General features: G+C 33.3%; 1 protein-coding gene and 1 long non-coding RNA gene across 2 annotated transcripts in view; both read left to right on the top strand.

Annotated features, from left to right (window-relative positions):
• The window catches only part of LOC141457753 (uncharacterized), a 113917-nt gene that overhangs the window by 23446 nt on the left and 75705 nt on the right, over positions 1–14766 (top strand). The window lies entirely within an intron of this gene.
• The window catches only part of LOC141457760 (uncharacterized), a 42289-nt gene continuing 31126 nt past the window's right edge, over positions 3604–14766 (top strand). Inside the window, exon 1 of the long non-coding RNA XR_012460522.1 lies at positions 3604–8503. This is a non-coding gene — a long non-coding RNA (uncharacterized lncRNA). The remainder of the gene's footprint in view (positions 8504–14766) is intronic.

The following is a 14766-nucleotide window of genomic DNA, read 5'->3' as shown; positions in this document are numbered from 1 at the left end:
TAATAATTTTTTGTTTACGTTCAACAGCTTTGCTTTGAAGTTATCATCAGTTTTTGTGATTTGGAATCTTTCGTCTTTGAAAGGCTAGAGCTAGGCCTTCCAATAGTTAGGGACAGAGACTCGACTAGGGTCGTTGTGCTAAAGACATACATAGTTTTAGTCCACGATCATCTTGTGTTTTGGCCACGCTCAAACATAGCACATTATCCCCAAATTCGAATCCTGCTCAGGAAACGTCGCCCGTTTAAAGCCCACGAATACTAGAAGAAGCCTTGACGGTTGCATAGAATAATAGTAGATAGGAATAATAATTATAATAATAATAATAAGCCTTTATTGGTTTCGTTACATATTTACATACATATTAACTGATTTATAAAATTTAACATAATTAATTTATTCTTTTTTCTTTTCAGTTAATTATAAATCAAAATATTTAATCAAAAACAAAAACTACTTTTTTACATAAAATAAAACATAATTATTTCCATTTGAAACCAGGCCCAATCATTGAGCATAGGCCTCTCCCATCTCTGTCCATTCGCCTTTATTGTAAACTCTTTTATACCACTTGTGTCCGGCTACCTTTACTATGTCATCCTGCCATCTCATTTTCTGCCTTCCTTTCTTCCTGCTGCCATAAAAGGGCGTCCATAAAGTTGCATGCCTAGACCATCTTCCATTATTACATCGCACAACATGGCCAGCCCACTTCCATTTCGGGGTCTTCACAGTCTTTTCTATATCTTTAACTTCCGTTTCTTGCCTAATTATTGAGCTTCTGATTCTGTCTTTTCTTTTTACACCTTCTTTCCATTGCCCTTTGCGTCACTTTTAACTTATTAATTAACTTTTTTGTTAAAGTCCATGTTTGATACCCATATGTTAAGCAAGGCATTACACAGCAGTCTAATATTTTTCCTTTTTTCTTTATTGGCACATTGCGGTTCTTCATTAGATGCTTCAGCGACCAATATTTTCTCCACGCTAATGTAATTCTTCTTTCTACCTCTCTTTCATTCCTATTTTCAAATCCTATTAGCTGCCCCAGATATATAGTGCTAACTACGTAGTTCAGTGTTTTGCCCGACAACTTATATCTTCGTTTAACCCGTTTGTTATAATCATGGTCTTCTTTTCATTAATTTTTAGTCCGGCTATTCGGCCTTCAATATCCAATTCATTTAACATTTTTTCCATAATTTTTTCACTTTGGGCGAACAGTACCAGATCGTCGGCAAACCTAAGATGAGTCAACTTTATCATATTGACATCAATTCCGTATTTGTTGATATCATTCCATTTTAACTTCTTAAACACCTCTTCGAGCACGTAGTTGAACAGTATAGGCGACAATGGATCCCCTTGTTTCACTCCTCTGCAGTTGTTAAAATACGGTCCATTTCTGTCCAACACTATTCTGGATTTACTATTAGAATACATCTGTCGTATAAGATAAATATATTTTGAGTGAACATCCTGTGCTTCCAATGCTTTATACAAAAACTGGTGTGATATGGAGTCAAACGCCTTCTCGTAGTCGATGAATGCTATATAGTCAGTTTGTCGGAATTCGGCTGATTTCTCAATAATTTGGTTGAGCACATGTATATGATCGATCGTAGAAAAGTCAGAACGAAATCCAGCTTGTTCAACTGGCTGATGCTTCTCCGATAGGAATACCTTTATACAAAATGGATATTATACTCATCTTTCAGAGTCTGGCAACGTAAAAGTCAAATTTTCTAATACGGTCGATCCAACTTCTAGTTCAGCAGAAAATGAAACAATTTTTTTTTTTTGCAAAATTAGAAAAATGTGAAATCACTAATGAGGAACAACTTCTAAAACAATGAGTGACAAGGCGTAAATAAACTTTAGGATCCAATATCTTGTAGGAGAAAAGAACTGTTCGTTACCAGCTATATTTATGGTCGTTGATTTAACCTAATCTTAGTTCCACAGGAGTCGAACAAGCTACAACACATATCTCTAGACACCCTAGAAAGATTTAGTGATAAATTAACACAGAAATCTAACATTAATTTTATTAACTAGTTCTACTAAATTGAAAACTTTACAACATTTAATAAGTAAAAGGTAAGAACAGCTGAACACCTAAGCCGCGTGTTTAGTGAAAGGTGAGATCTTTTAAATTGAAATTAAGCAGAAGATTAGCTTCAAACTTCTGACATATCTGATGTTACACGCACGTAAATTTAGGATATTACACTTCGTTTGGCTTTTCTACGTTGTGACAGGAGGTTTGAGTTGAGAACGTGAGCACGTTTCTATTCTAATGTTTAATATCAATGCACTCATCTTCTTTCTACTACGTTGAGTAACACAACTAATATGTCTGCCACGCGATCAGTGAGCCGCCAATCATTCTTCTTAATTCATTCAATTTTATTCTGAGAGATAATTGATTTAAATTTCCTTCTTCTTCATTTAATAATTAGTTTCAATATTTTAATTTGATGTCAGTCAAATAAATAATCATTTTGTTATTTTTACATAAAACATAGAAAAAAAAGTGTACCTACATCATTAACTCTTGAAAGAATCTTTTAGTTTGAATATTCCATCAATAATAATTAATATATAAACATAATCTGCACGTATGAACCTGGTCGCTCTGATTAAAGGAAAGTGAAAATCTTATTTTACGGTGATCTGCTGATACTTTTTCTGTATAGTACATAAGCATTGTACTTCATAAGAAATCCTAGTTGCCTTGCGGTTTGTACACACAGGCAAGTATTTTAACTGATACTTTTAATGTACATAAAACCTTATTAAAAGCAAAGCAGTTCGAAATACAGAAATAATCATTTTGGATTCAAAGTTGTTTTAAGAATTTGTAGTTACGAATAGAGTTAACGCTGCAACTTGCACCGATTTAGAGTAATACGGGTAAAATGAAACTATCATTTAGGCTTAACAAGACTATTCTAATGAAGTCCCTCAATGGGTAATTTGATATTCTTTCACTCCCTATTTGAAACCAATCGATAAATGGGTGTATGGTAATTAATTGGAACCTGGATAAACCTGTTTGGTATCCGACAGATGCAGCGCCAGGTACCCTAAGTATTCTAGGTATGGTGGAGCACCAGGTGAATGAACAGGATCCATACTGAATCTCTGAGACCATCCTTTTGTTTTCTCTATCAAAATATGCGATATATTTCAAGTCACTTTAAAGTTTTTTAAATCACAAAACGACTTAATCATTCAATGCTTATGTACTATACAGAAAAAGTATCAGCAGATCACCGTAAAATAAGATTTTCACTTTCCTTTAATCAGAGCGACCAGGTTCATACGTGCAGATTATGTTTATATATTAATTATTATTGATGGAATATTCAAACTAAAAGAATTCTTTCAATTTTTAAATGATTGAATGTTACTACTTCTTAAAACCAATGAAAGCGCCAAAATATTATCATAGGGTAACAAGCTAATAAGTTTGAAAAAAAGTAATATAATTTGGAACCCATAAAAATTTAGAATGAAGCTCAGGATGAGTTTATCACTAAGTTACCGAGTAAGTGTTGGATTCGTACTTGATTGATCAAAGTGAATTAATAAAATTCAATCCATACTGAACAGAAATATTCAGAAAGCGTGTTTATAGTTTTTTTAGGTCAATGATTTAATCAACTTAATTTAATTTTTCCAACGAAAACAACTGCAACAAATTATGATTACAGTAAGTTGAAAGACAATAACATTTTTAAGGAAAAAATAAAATCAATAACATTTCGTTCAGAATGATTAGATTTGTCTTAGTTATTATATTAATTCGTGATGGCTTTTCATGAAGGACTTTTCTTAGTTGCGTGCTGGGGTAACCATTAGTTTTGACACAATAACAACTTCAGTTTACTATCGAATGTTATTCTTTATTTATTTGTTTTAAGAAGATAGTATATATGTTGGCACAGCGTAAAAGGGTTAAGAGGCTTGAGATCAGACGGCCATTTTTTTACTTTTCTGCTCGAAGAGACTATTGCATTCGGTCAGAGTTTCGATTCTGAATTTTTACTAGACATACCTGTTTTGAGATCGAAATTACAAATTGTTTTTTGGGTGAGAGAGAGCATCATAATGCAAAAAAAGGAAAATCTAATTAAGTTTGTGAAATCATTACCACCGGATGCCAGTAATAAGGTTTTTGGAGGAAGTCAGCTCACCAAAAATGCGATTACACTGAATAGATTTTTCCAGTTTTTGGCGAATTTCGCGAAAAATGCCACGATGATTTTCTTTAAATGTCATTGCAAACATTTTCAATCTCTGTGAGCCTTAAAACCGACATTTCCAACGAAACAATCAGCCAAAAAATCTATTTCAAAGCTCTAAGAGAACATATGAATGCATTGTAGGTTACATTGCAGGAGTATTTGCTTTCTATTGGTTTTATGCAATTTGAAGCCATCTAAAAAGTAACCATCGCAGAGAACTATAAAAGGATATAACTACTAGTTATGCAAACTTTTAAAAAGCAACCTTTAAAAACTGGAACCATCTTTTCCATCAGATAGACGCTATATTTACCTAAAAATCTTTCTATTTTGCATGATGAACTATAAATTTCAGTTTCTATAAATAAAATTCATACTTTCAATAATAATAAAGTATTGATAACCTAATTTACGAAGTTTAACTGGCAGATGAACTTTTGTCCTCAAAATAAGTATACTGCAATTATCTCTTACTGAAAATTAGCTTCACAAAATTTGGTTGAAATTTGAAATTCATAAAATATAGCTAATAATAATTTAATTTATTCTATAAATAAGCACTTCACTACTGATTGACTTTAACTTTTTATTTGACTAAGCTATCGAGTTCAAGCTTAAAATAATTCAAGTACATTTCACTAAAACGATACGTTAAAAAGGAAACTTAAGCTACCTCCATCTAGAACTCTTAAAGAGGATATTCCTTGAAAAAGTTTAAAGAAAAGCGTTCGTGTGGTTTTCAGAAAAACTGCTACCGTTTTCTTTACACCTCATCCGCTCATCGGGAACTTGTTGATCTATAAGTTTTATATTAATGATTTTCCTCGGAAAATTGTTCTTCTGGCAATTTACCCAGATTTTAAAGACCATCGTTAAAGTAGTTTTCGTGAAAACCAAAATACTGAAAAATCTATTTAATAAATTAATAATTACGGCTGGCTGTGCTTGCCTTAAAAGTTGTGCTGGCCCCTTTTGGGGCACCTAAACTCAATCACAAATGTTAACTTTCGGCGATTTTTCGTTATTTATCGCACAAAAAGATATTCAAATTTGTAAAACGCACTTCTAATGACTCACTGGACCTCCAAACGTAGGACATTTTGAGGGAAACTCAAAGCCAAAATTCTGAACAATACCTTTTCTCATTAATAGTAAGAAAAAGTAATTAAAAATTGATTTATACTTAATAAATGAATTGGCTGTACTCATCCTGGCAACAGCCATCAGATACGTTTATCCTGTATCAGGTTCAGTAATGATTTCAATAAATTTTGAGCTACCCGACTACAGATGTTCAATTTACTTGTGGTGCTACTTGTAATCTAGCTACCGTAAAACTGGATGCGTTTTGTTATGGTACGAGTGTGAATAATACGTGAATAGATAGAACGAAATTGGATACAGGAAGTCGGGCATTGAGCTATTTTATTAAACAAATATTTACTATATTATTTGTAACAGTTACTTACTTCTATTAAAACACACAATTCTCAGTGTAATTATCTCCTTTCTACTCAGCTTCCACCGAAATAATTGAATGCATTTATTTCCTTAATTTTAGTTCTTATTTTTGTAAATACTTGCTTATTTTTTGTACATAAATATCTAAAATACAGGCCAAACCAGAAGGGCCTCCAATTGTACATGTATTTATTCTAAGGGGACAATAGCCCCTGAATAATAAATATTTTTCATTTTTTCATTTCACAATAATGTATTGTACTTAAATTTACTCAAAACTAGGTACCCAATATTTTTATAATCAAGAGTCTTTCAAGAATCTTTTATTTTTATGATCAAGAGAAGAATGGTTTCGAATTACATGTAATATAGTATTAAATCAGGGTCAAAGAAAGAGTCCTGCATGGGAATCACCAGATTTCCACTTTTAGTGCACGTATTAAGCGAGCAATGTAAGGACGGTCAATCTTCCATAACATGAATTGAAAAAGAAAGCAATATAACGATTATAAATGCCGATTACTTAAACGAACTGAAGTTAAACACTCGTTATCGACTACTTAAAAGACTACTAGACGAACGTTCAAAACTTCCACTTAATAATAAACGACTGATTTACAATTCTATACTAAAACCCGTATTGAATTGTGGGGTTCAACGAAACGTTCCAATCTTCAACGAATTCAATCGCTTCAGTCTAAAATTCTCCGCACTATCGTTAACGGCTCCATTTTACGTTTCAAATCAAACCATCCACACAGACCTGGAAATTCCGTTTGTAGGTCAGGTTGCATGAACTCGCTATAAAAGTTTTCATCAGAACTTGCACTCTCATTCCAATCCTCTTGTCCGCCATTCAGATCATCCTCCCTGACGATTAAAATCAGCCTGGGCCTCGCGATTTTCTCTCTTCTGAGGAGAGTAGCTAATCCTAGAGATGACTTAGGGAGTGTTATCACTGGGTAACTTCTCCCCTCAATTAGTGAGTTTGTAGTGGTGTCAGTTATTGTCATTGTTACTAATTTAACAAATATTGTATTGCTGGTGTAATTTAACAAATAAATTTACAAAAAAGAAAAAATGCCGATTTCAGTCAGATAACTAATTGTTACCTGAATCTTTCCATTATTATAGTTGCATCTATTCTAATTCTTACGGATAAACTACATTGAAAATCACTTACCATAACGCCGGATTTCAAAGTGCTTATAGATGCAAATTAATTAATATGGTTGATTAAATTTAATATTAATAACCGCTTTAAATGGCTAGACAATTTAAGCAGCGTAACTGTTTTGGTTAATGGTTGAATTAGACTCTGTGCTGACCAAGTCCCGTATTGATACACAAGGAAGACTGTCTTCTTTAACGGCTACACTCTTCCGTTGCCCCCTTTGACCTGCGCTTACTGCACAAACTTCCGCCTAACTTAAATTTTCATAATTGTTAGATTATTTTCAATTTTTGAATTCAAATTATGATTTCTCAGTTGCTGCCATTAAAATAGCTTATCCTTAGAGTACTAACTCCCTTGGATTGAATATATCATCAGAAACAAGTTGAAATTAGCTTTCTTTCATCGTAGCTACTGCTCTTCTGCATACTAATACATGTTAAGCATTTAATTTATTATTCTGATTGTTAATTACGTTGCATCATCATCTGAACTCTTTGGCGCCAGTGCTATTTAGACAGTTCCGCTCTTTACAGCTCTCTAGAAGGGCGGACGGTGAGTTGGAAGGGGAAAATGTCCATACCTGGGCTTGAACCTAGTCTTCTGGCTCCAGAACCTAATTTCCTCACCCAGAAATATTATCTCTTTGCCTCATTAAAAATGAATAGTAAAAGTAGAACTTTCAAGATTAAAAGGAATTCTATAAATATGGATTGTTAATAAAATATATTAACACTTTGATTACGACATTCTATTAAATACGACAGCTCTCAAATTAACTAACGACACTCTCAGATTCTTTTCCTTTATTTATTTATTTTTTTTTTGAATTCTCAACCTAGTCGAACAGGAAAGGCAATTTATCGATACGGAAGCATTTCCGAGTCATCTTCCTTAGAGTGAAAAGAAAATAGTTAGGAAGTAGTGGTAGCTGATACATGAGCAACCAGTTTGACTAGTGTGCAAGTTCCACCGCGCGTATGCTCGAGAATTCTCATGTAATACACACAACTTACAATTGACATAGTTGCACAATCTATTTCAGAATGACCTACAAGATGAGCGGAATATTAAACCACTAAAAAGTGATTAGAAATAAAATTACACACAAAAAAACAAGAGAAACATGGAGGTGCTTCCATAAATAATACAGTTAGCAAGCAGTATTTTACTATGATTTCATAGTTACAGGAATATATTTTCAAGAATCTTCTAACCTAATTCTAAATATGTTTATAAAATTGTACTCAAGCGGAATTGCCTTCGATTATTTACTACTTACGCACTCGTACCATTCTTGCAATCATCTTATTTTTAATGCTCATTACAGCTAACATGTGTAATGTGTGTCATTAATCATTAAAATTTAACCTTTGATCACTCTGTGATTTACCAATTTCATGACTACTAAAAAGTAAATTACATTCATGAAAACATAATTATTCATTGCTCTTTACAACTAGTTCTATCTATCTAAGTAAACGCTAATAATTTATCTTAGTGGGCATTCAGAATTTATCTAGTTATTCAGTTTTCTTGTTTTACGTGAATCTATTTTTAACATACATGAGTGTAAATATAGAAGTAGCCTATCCACTTTTGTACACCTTGTGACGTAAGTTTACTATTTTCAAATAATATTCATACATACTATACGTACTCAGTTTTAAATATGTTTGAACTGAACATCTTAAAACGAAATGTTGAAGAAAATTTAAATTTGTTATTCCGATTTTGAACAATAATTAACAATATTGCCGTGTGATTTTTTCGCTGTTCTTGATTTTCTTGACTTTTCATTTTCCCACCTAACAACCTCTAGAAAACTAAAGTTGGAATAATTGTCAAGGAACTAGAACTTAAAGCTTCCATATAAAGTACCACCACATAAATATAATGAACAGTTTTGTTGGCCAAAAAAAAGTATTAAGTACTGCAAAAGCATTACTAGAGTTGCAAATTTGAATTTAAATCGGCTGAACGAAAATGATGTTCGCGGAGTAAGTTTCTGAATTTAATTTTCCCAAAAAAACATCTCTGAGTTTCATTAAACTTGTTTCTGTAATTATCATGTATTTTTATTTGTAACACTTATTAGTTTCTGGGTGGCAATAGCTGTAATAAAGTGTAATAAATGGCAGGCCCATACCAATAGTAAATAAATACAATCTGGTAAATTAAGTTTTACTACAAATATGCCAATTTGAAGATCATTGCTCTATGGTAAGTAAAAGCGTTTGTTAAATAGTCACACAGATTTGTTTAATTCAAAGTTAGGTAAATCTGTTCCGTACAGGTAACTCTAGTAACATACCTACTTAACTCCACAGTTTCCGCTAGGAAGGGATATTTAAATCTAACCTTAAGAGTAATCCGCTAATCCAGGAAGTTTAGAAGACACTAATCCACGACTAATTAACGTAGCTAAAGAGACCTTTAACTTTAGTTGCGTGTGAAAATTTCATTTATTCTTTACGTTCTTATTTAATTTATTATTGCCCTTAGTTCGAGATGAAGGCAAATTAATAAATGTTGAGGCAACGAAAAAGAAAGCGACCTAACTAATACCCTTGTGATTTGATTTGGTTTCATTGAAAGAAATATTTTGTGCAAAAATATCGTTTTATAACACAGCACAAATTTTTGACCACGGTTATTCGATTTTTAAAAAAACGTATTTAAGAATTAGATAATAAACATGAATTTATGAGTTCTTTTTAGTATTTAATGATGAATTATGAGTTTCATTTCAGAGTTTCTACAGTTCTCCAAATAAATACAAAATGCAAATGATGTCTGATGTCTATGATTTACAATTTATTTTTTGCCTTACAAGTGTGGTATTTAAATATAGCGGTCATTATTTAATACTCTGCCATTTTCAATTAAATTTATTTATTTTCAAAAAAATACTTCCACATTTATTTATTTATTTTCACTTTATTTGTATATTTACAACTGCAACAATTGTTGCATCAAGTAAATTTGATCTTACTGGTTCAGTTCTCTTGTAATGACATGGTTAGAGCAATCACCCACTGGTGAAACTCTTTCACAATGATTTAATCACAACAGATCTCTAGGCCATTTTCGCTTCAAGCGACGAGGTGGATTGTCTGGAAGGTGAGGAGAGGAGAGTTGTTGGACAAGAGGATTAGGATGGAGAGCTAGGAGGCTGTGAAAGTTGCGGTAGCGAGACTTTATTAGGTCAGTGACAAAAGGGATGTGTAGGTCAGTGTGTATGGTAAGGTTAGAAATGTAATATGGAGCATTCAGGATTTTCTTTAGGATTTTAGATTGTAATGTCTGTAGGCGTTTGGAGTTAGAGGGTTTGGTTGAGCCCCACACTTCTGCTCCGTATGTCCATATGGGTCTTAACAGGGTCTTGTAAATAGTCAGTTTGTGATTCACGTCGAGTTTGGATCTGCGGCCAAGTAGTCTACTAAGTAGCTTGTAGCGTCTGTTCACGTCTTGTCGTTTCAGTCGAGTATGTGGGTTCCACGTGAGTCTCTTGTCAATGTACAGTCCTAAGTATCGTACTACGTCAGCTGGAGGAATCGTTACACCGTTCAGTTGAACTGGTGGACTCGCAGATTTTCTTAAAGTAAACGTAAGGTGTACTGACTTTTGTTCATTAATTTTAATTTTCCATTTTCGGAACCAGGTTTCGAGAAGCTTTAAGTGAGTTTGAATGTTCTGAGTGGCTTGCACCGGATCGGAGTGTGATGAAAGAATAGCAGTATCATCAGCGAATGTTGAAACTATTGTATTTTGGGAAAGAGGTAAGTCAGCAGTGTATATTAGAAAAAGAAAAGGGCCTAGTATGCTTCCTTGAGGGACACCAGCTTTTATGGGTATAAAGGACAAGAGGGCCTGCCCTTGACGAACGCGGCAGTACCGATCGGTTAAATAAGATTTTAAGATCAGATAGTAGATGAAAGGAAGATGATTTTTAAGTTTGTGCAGTAAGCCCGAGTGCCAGACCCGATCAAAGGCCTGAGCCACATCGAGAAAGACACCCGAACAGTACTGTTTACGCTCCAAGGAAGAGGATGTGGTATCTATTACACGGTGCAGCTGTTGAGTTGTTGAATGAAATGCGCGGAAGCCAAATTGATGTTCAGGTAGCAATTCCTCTATTATAGGGATTAGACGTCTTAGCAGAAGCTTCTCCAGTATTTTACCTAAAACAGGTAAAAGGCTTATTGGACGGTAGGAGCTAGGTTGCTGTGCCCACATTTATTAATCTCAAAAAATATAAGAATGTCCTAGATAATTTTCATCTTTTGAATAAATAGCATGAAATAAATTTCCTTTGCAGTTTGACTTCTGCTGCTTTAAATTAGATAAGAATCGTAGTAAAATTTTGTTCTTTTAAATTTGTAATTTGTGAGATTTAAATTGAATTAAGTTCTAAAATGTTATGAAAACCTTTTATATGATAAAATTAGATTCGTCGTAATTATGAACTCCTTCCACTTTAGATCTACCATAAATGTGAACTTCTGCCTCTGATAAAATTTAATTCACGTTAAGTCCTTGCGATAATTTTAAAAATAATTCTTGGATACTTCTAGTGAGATTGAAGAACTAAAATTAAAGAACAGCTGAACTTTAACAGCTGGTGGCAAATTGTTCTTGGAATAGATTGGATAACTTCAGTCTAGTTTTTTGCTTTTATTTATTTATTTTTAAGAAGGGAAAAAAAAACTTTCACAACGGTTTTAGACTTTGAAAACTGAACTTCGACGATATGATCAATTTATACCATTTTATTTAATAACCAAATCTTGTTATTTAATTCACAAAGTTTATTACTTTTTAAGAATGATTTTTATCTTCATTATTGCATCTAGTATGGGAGAGGAGAAGTTAATTTTAATGAGTGACATTTACCTGGCCTTTGGAAAAAATAATTCATAATTCATTTTTTTCTAAATTAGATTTAATAATTTCTAAAAAAATTACTAACAATTGATCAGAATTTTACGCTTACAAATTTAATATTCCAATCTGCAGAATATTACGATAAAAAGAACACGTTAACTCTTTTATTCCTGTAAGGGATATTTGGTGATGAGGGATACAAGAATGTTAGTTCTGCGTCTTACAATAAGTTGATAATGTGTTGTGTATTTTTTATATGTAAACTTTGGGAACTGATCTCAGGTTAGGGGCTGTGGGATTAATGGATACGTATTTGAGTACTCCATGTATAGTAAAGTAAAGGTGGCTGTTTTTATAACTGTCTTGATTTGCTGTTAGACTTGTGTTCTCGAGTAGTTCTTAAGTTGGGTTTGTCCGTTTTTGCTTATGTAGTCTTTTTGTTAACACAGTCTGACAGTGTAGAATATTATCGTAGAGTAGCCTTTTTTCCCTTTAGTTAATATGAGATTATTCTTGTTTAGTACCTGTCCTAGGTACTATACACTCTTATTTGCTGTGTGTAGTTCCTGATTATCTGTTTTGTTCTGTGTCTTCAGTTTTTTATGTAAGTATATTTTTGATAATATCATTTGGTTAGTGTCCTTACGTATACTTCTTCAACGTGTGATAGTAAAGTTACTACCACCTCTGTGACGATCGTTAGCTGTTCAATTTCTAGCCGCGTTTAGGAAATAGGAATAAGTAAACAAACCGAAACTTAGTTAATCCCTTGTTAGTTTCGAAATAACGGACTTTTTTAAATTAGTCTATCCTATTTCAGATGGTAGAGGAGAAGGTGGTAATACGGGACAGTCTTTTTTTACCTTGCATATTTTGAATACTACTGTATTTAAAATCTATGATGAAGTAAAATCATAGACATACATTATTTGTCTTTGTAAATTTGGAGTCCTGAGTGGATTACAGCAAGGAGTCTGGAGTTACACTGAAAAAGTCTGTAGTGGTACCATATTGGGTTTTCAGAAAATGTGGTCGTAATATGGGACACACATAATAATTATAGTTAATGTTCTCGATTTTCCATGAATTGTAAAAATAAGCCTTAAATGTGCTACAAAACTATATTTTACACAATTATCGTACATTAATGATAATTAGGGTGTGATCAGTTTTCTTAGAGAAATGTCAAGAAATCTTTGAAATGATCTTTTTAGGCCCTTTATAGTAGCCTATAGAAAAAAAAAATTATAAGACACTAGTTTCGTCCTCAGTGCCACTTTCACACTTGTTCGGCTGACGATTAACGAGGTTGTTATATGGGACAACGCTGTCCCATAATACCACCATACACCGCGTACAATATAACCTCATTTTTATTTCCAATATACATTCAAATTTGAAATCCATAATACTGGCATTTAAAACTCTCCACTTTCTACATTTTTAATGTCTAAGGGAGATTATTCTAACTTTCCTCTCTATTAACCAAAAGCAGAGGAAAATCAACCTTAAGAAAACTTTTTAGCGCTGACAAAATCAACACGGTCCTCTCTTGGACAAAGCTGCCACTCGACTGACGCGCTGCCTTCTGCAGCAGACAAAGCCTACCCCAAAGAGTAATAAGGCACCAAAAACTAACAGATAGCACTACTGGTTTCACAAAAACAGGGGTGTCCCAAATTCCAACCCCGTCCCATATTACAACCTTCTCTTCTTATATTGGTTAATGCGGGAGAAAAAGCAATGTGTGATACCAAGAAAAAATCCTTTCTTACAAATAGAACAAAACAGACTCAACTTAGGCATACCACCTTATCAGACACAGTTACGTTCATTCTTTTTTCGTGAGGATCGACACCTTTGAGAATATCGAAGATTTAATAGGAAGTAGAGGCATATAAAACTTCAAAGTCTGTGCAGGAACTAAGAAAGAAACTCCGTTGCACTTGGTGAATCCTCAAGTGATAACCTAATAATAAAAACGTATTCAAATAAAACAATAACAAACATTAATTACAACTTTTTGAACGGTCACATTGATAACAATATTACAAAAAAAAAAAATAACTATCTTTAAGGCCACGTGCATATGTCTATTGTTCACGGAGTATGAACAGTGCCGTATTTGGAAGGCACAAATTAACAACGCAGGTTGTTCAATGACTTTGTAAATGACTGTAGGAAATTTTATGTTAGTTATAAATTAATTATATACGGCAATCACTCTTAATTTTAAATAACAATCACTCTTTGTCATCTTCACACTTTTTTATTCCTGTAATTAATATGTTGGCTCCTATTTATATTTTGCCTCTAAAGGCAAACTGAACGGCCTTTAGCCCAAATCAGCTACTTAGATGTAATTAATTTAATTTTATGTTGAGTTCTTTTGTTTTGTTATTAATTTTGTTTTTGATATGATCTGTTTACTCGCATACTCACGCTCGAAATATAGCTGAACACTTTTTTTTTTTTTGTGTTCGTAGACCTTAAAACATATTTCATTAGATTTTTTAATTTGATGTGAACGCAGAATTGAAAGAAAGAAAACACTCATTGCTAAAAGTAAAAGTGAAGTAATCGCCTATTTTTTCAGGCGGGGCTTAACGTCCAACTACCAATTAGGTGTCGTGGACGGAGGCGACTAGCAAACATACTTTACTGTAAACTTCTTTTATTAACCATTAAATAAAATCCAAGGCCTGAGACCGGGAATCGAACCCAGTACCACAAAACATATTAGCTTCGCAGGTCTCGCCTATAACCGCTCGTCTACCATGGCGCCTCATTGCTAAAAGTAGTTACCATATTAAAAACTTACTCGTTCGCGCTTAATAGACATTAAGTATTGAAACTCACCCAAAATATATCTATAAACTTATCAAGGATTCTTTTTAGTGCGATTGCAACAGAAGATCGCTGTCCTGAAATGGGTAAATTTAGGTTTCCTGGTCCGGACACCTCTCGCAGCCGTATTCTACTGTTCCTATC

Source organism: Rhodnius prolixus, unplaced genomic scaffold, assembly GCF_049639745.1.
Source record: "Rhodnius prolixus isolate KJV_2025 unplaced genomic scaffold, Rpr scaffold_1, whole genome shotgun sequence".
In the NCBI taxonomy this organism is placed as follows: domain Eukaryota; kingdom Metazoa; phylum Arthropoda; class Insecta; order Hemiptera; family Reduviidae; genus Rhodnius; species Rhodnius prolixus.
Note: the sequence above shows the minus strand (reverse complement) of the source record. Positions and strands in the feature narration are given on the sequence as shown.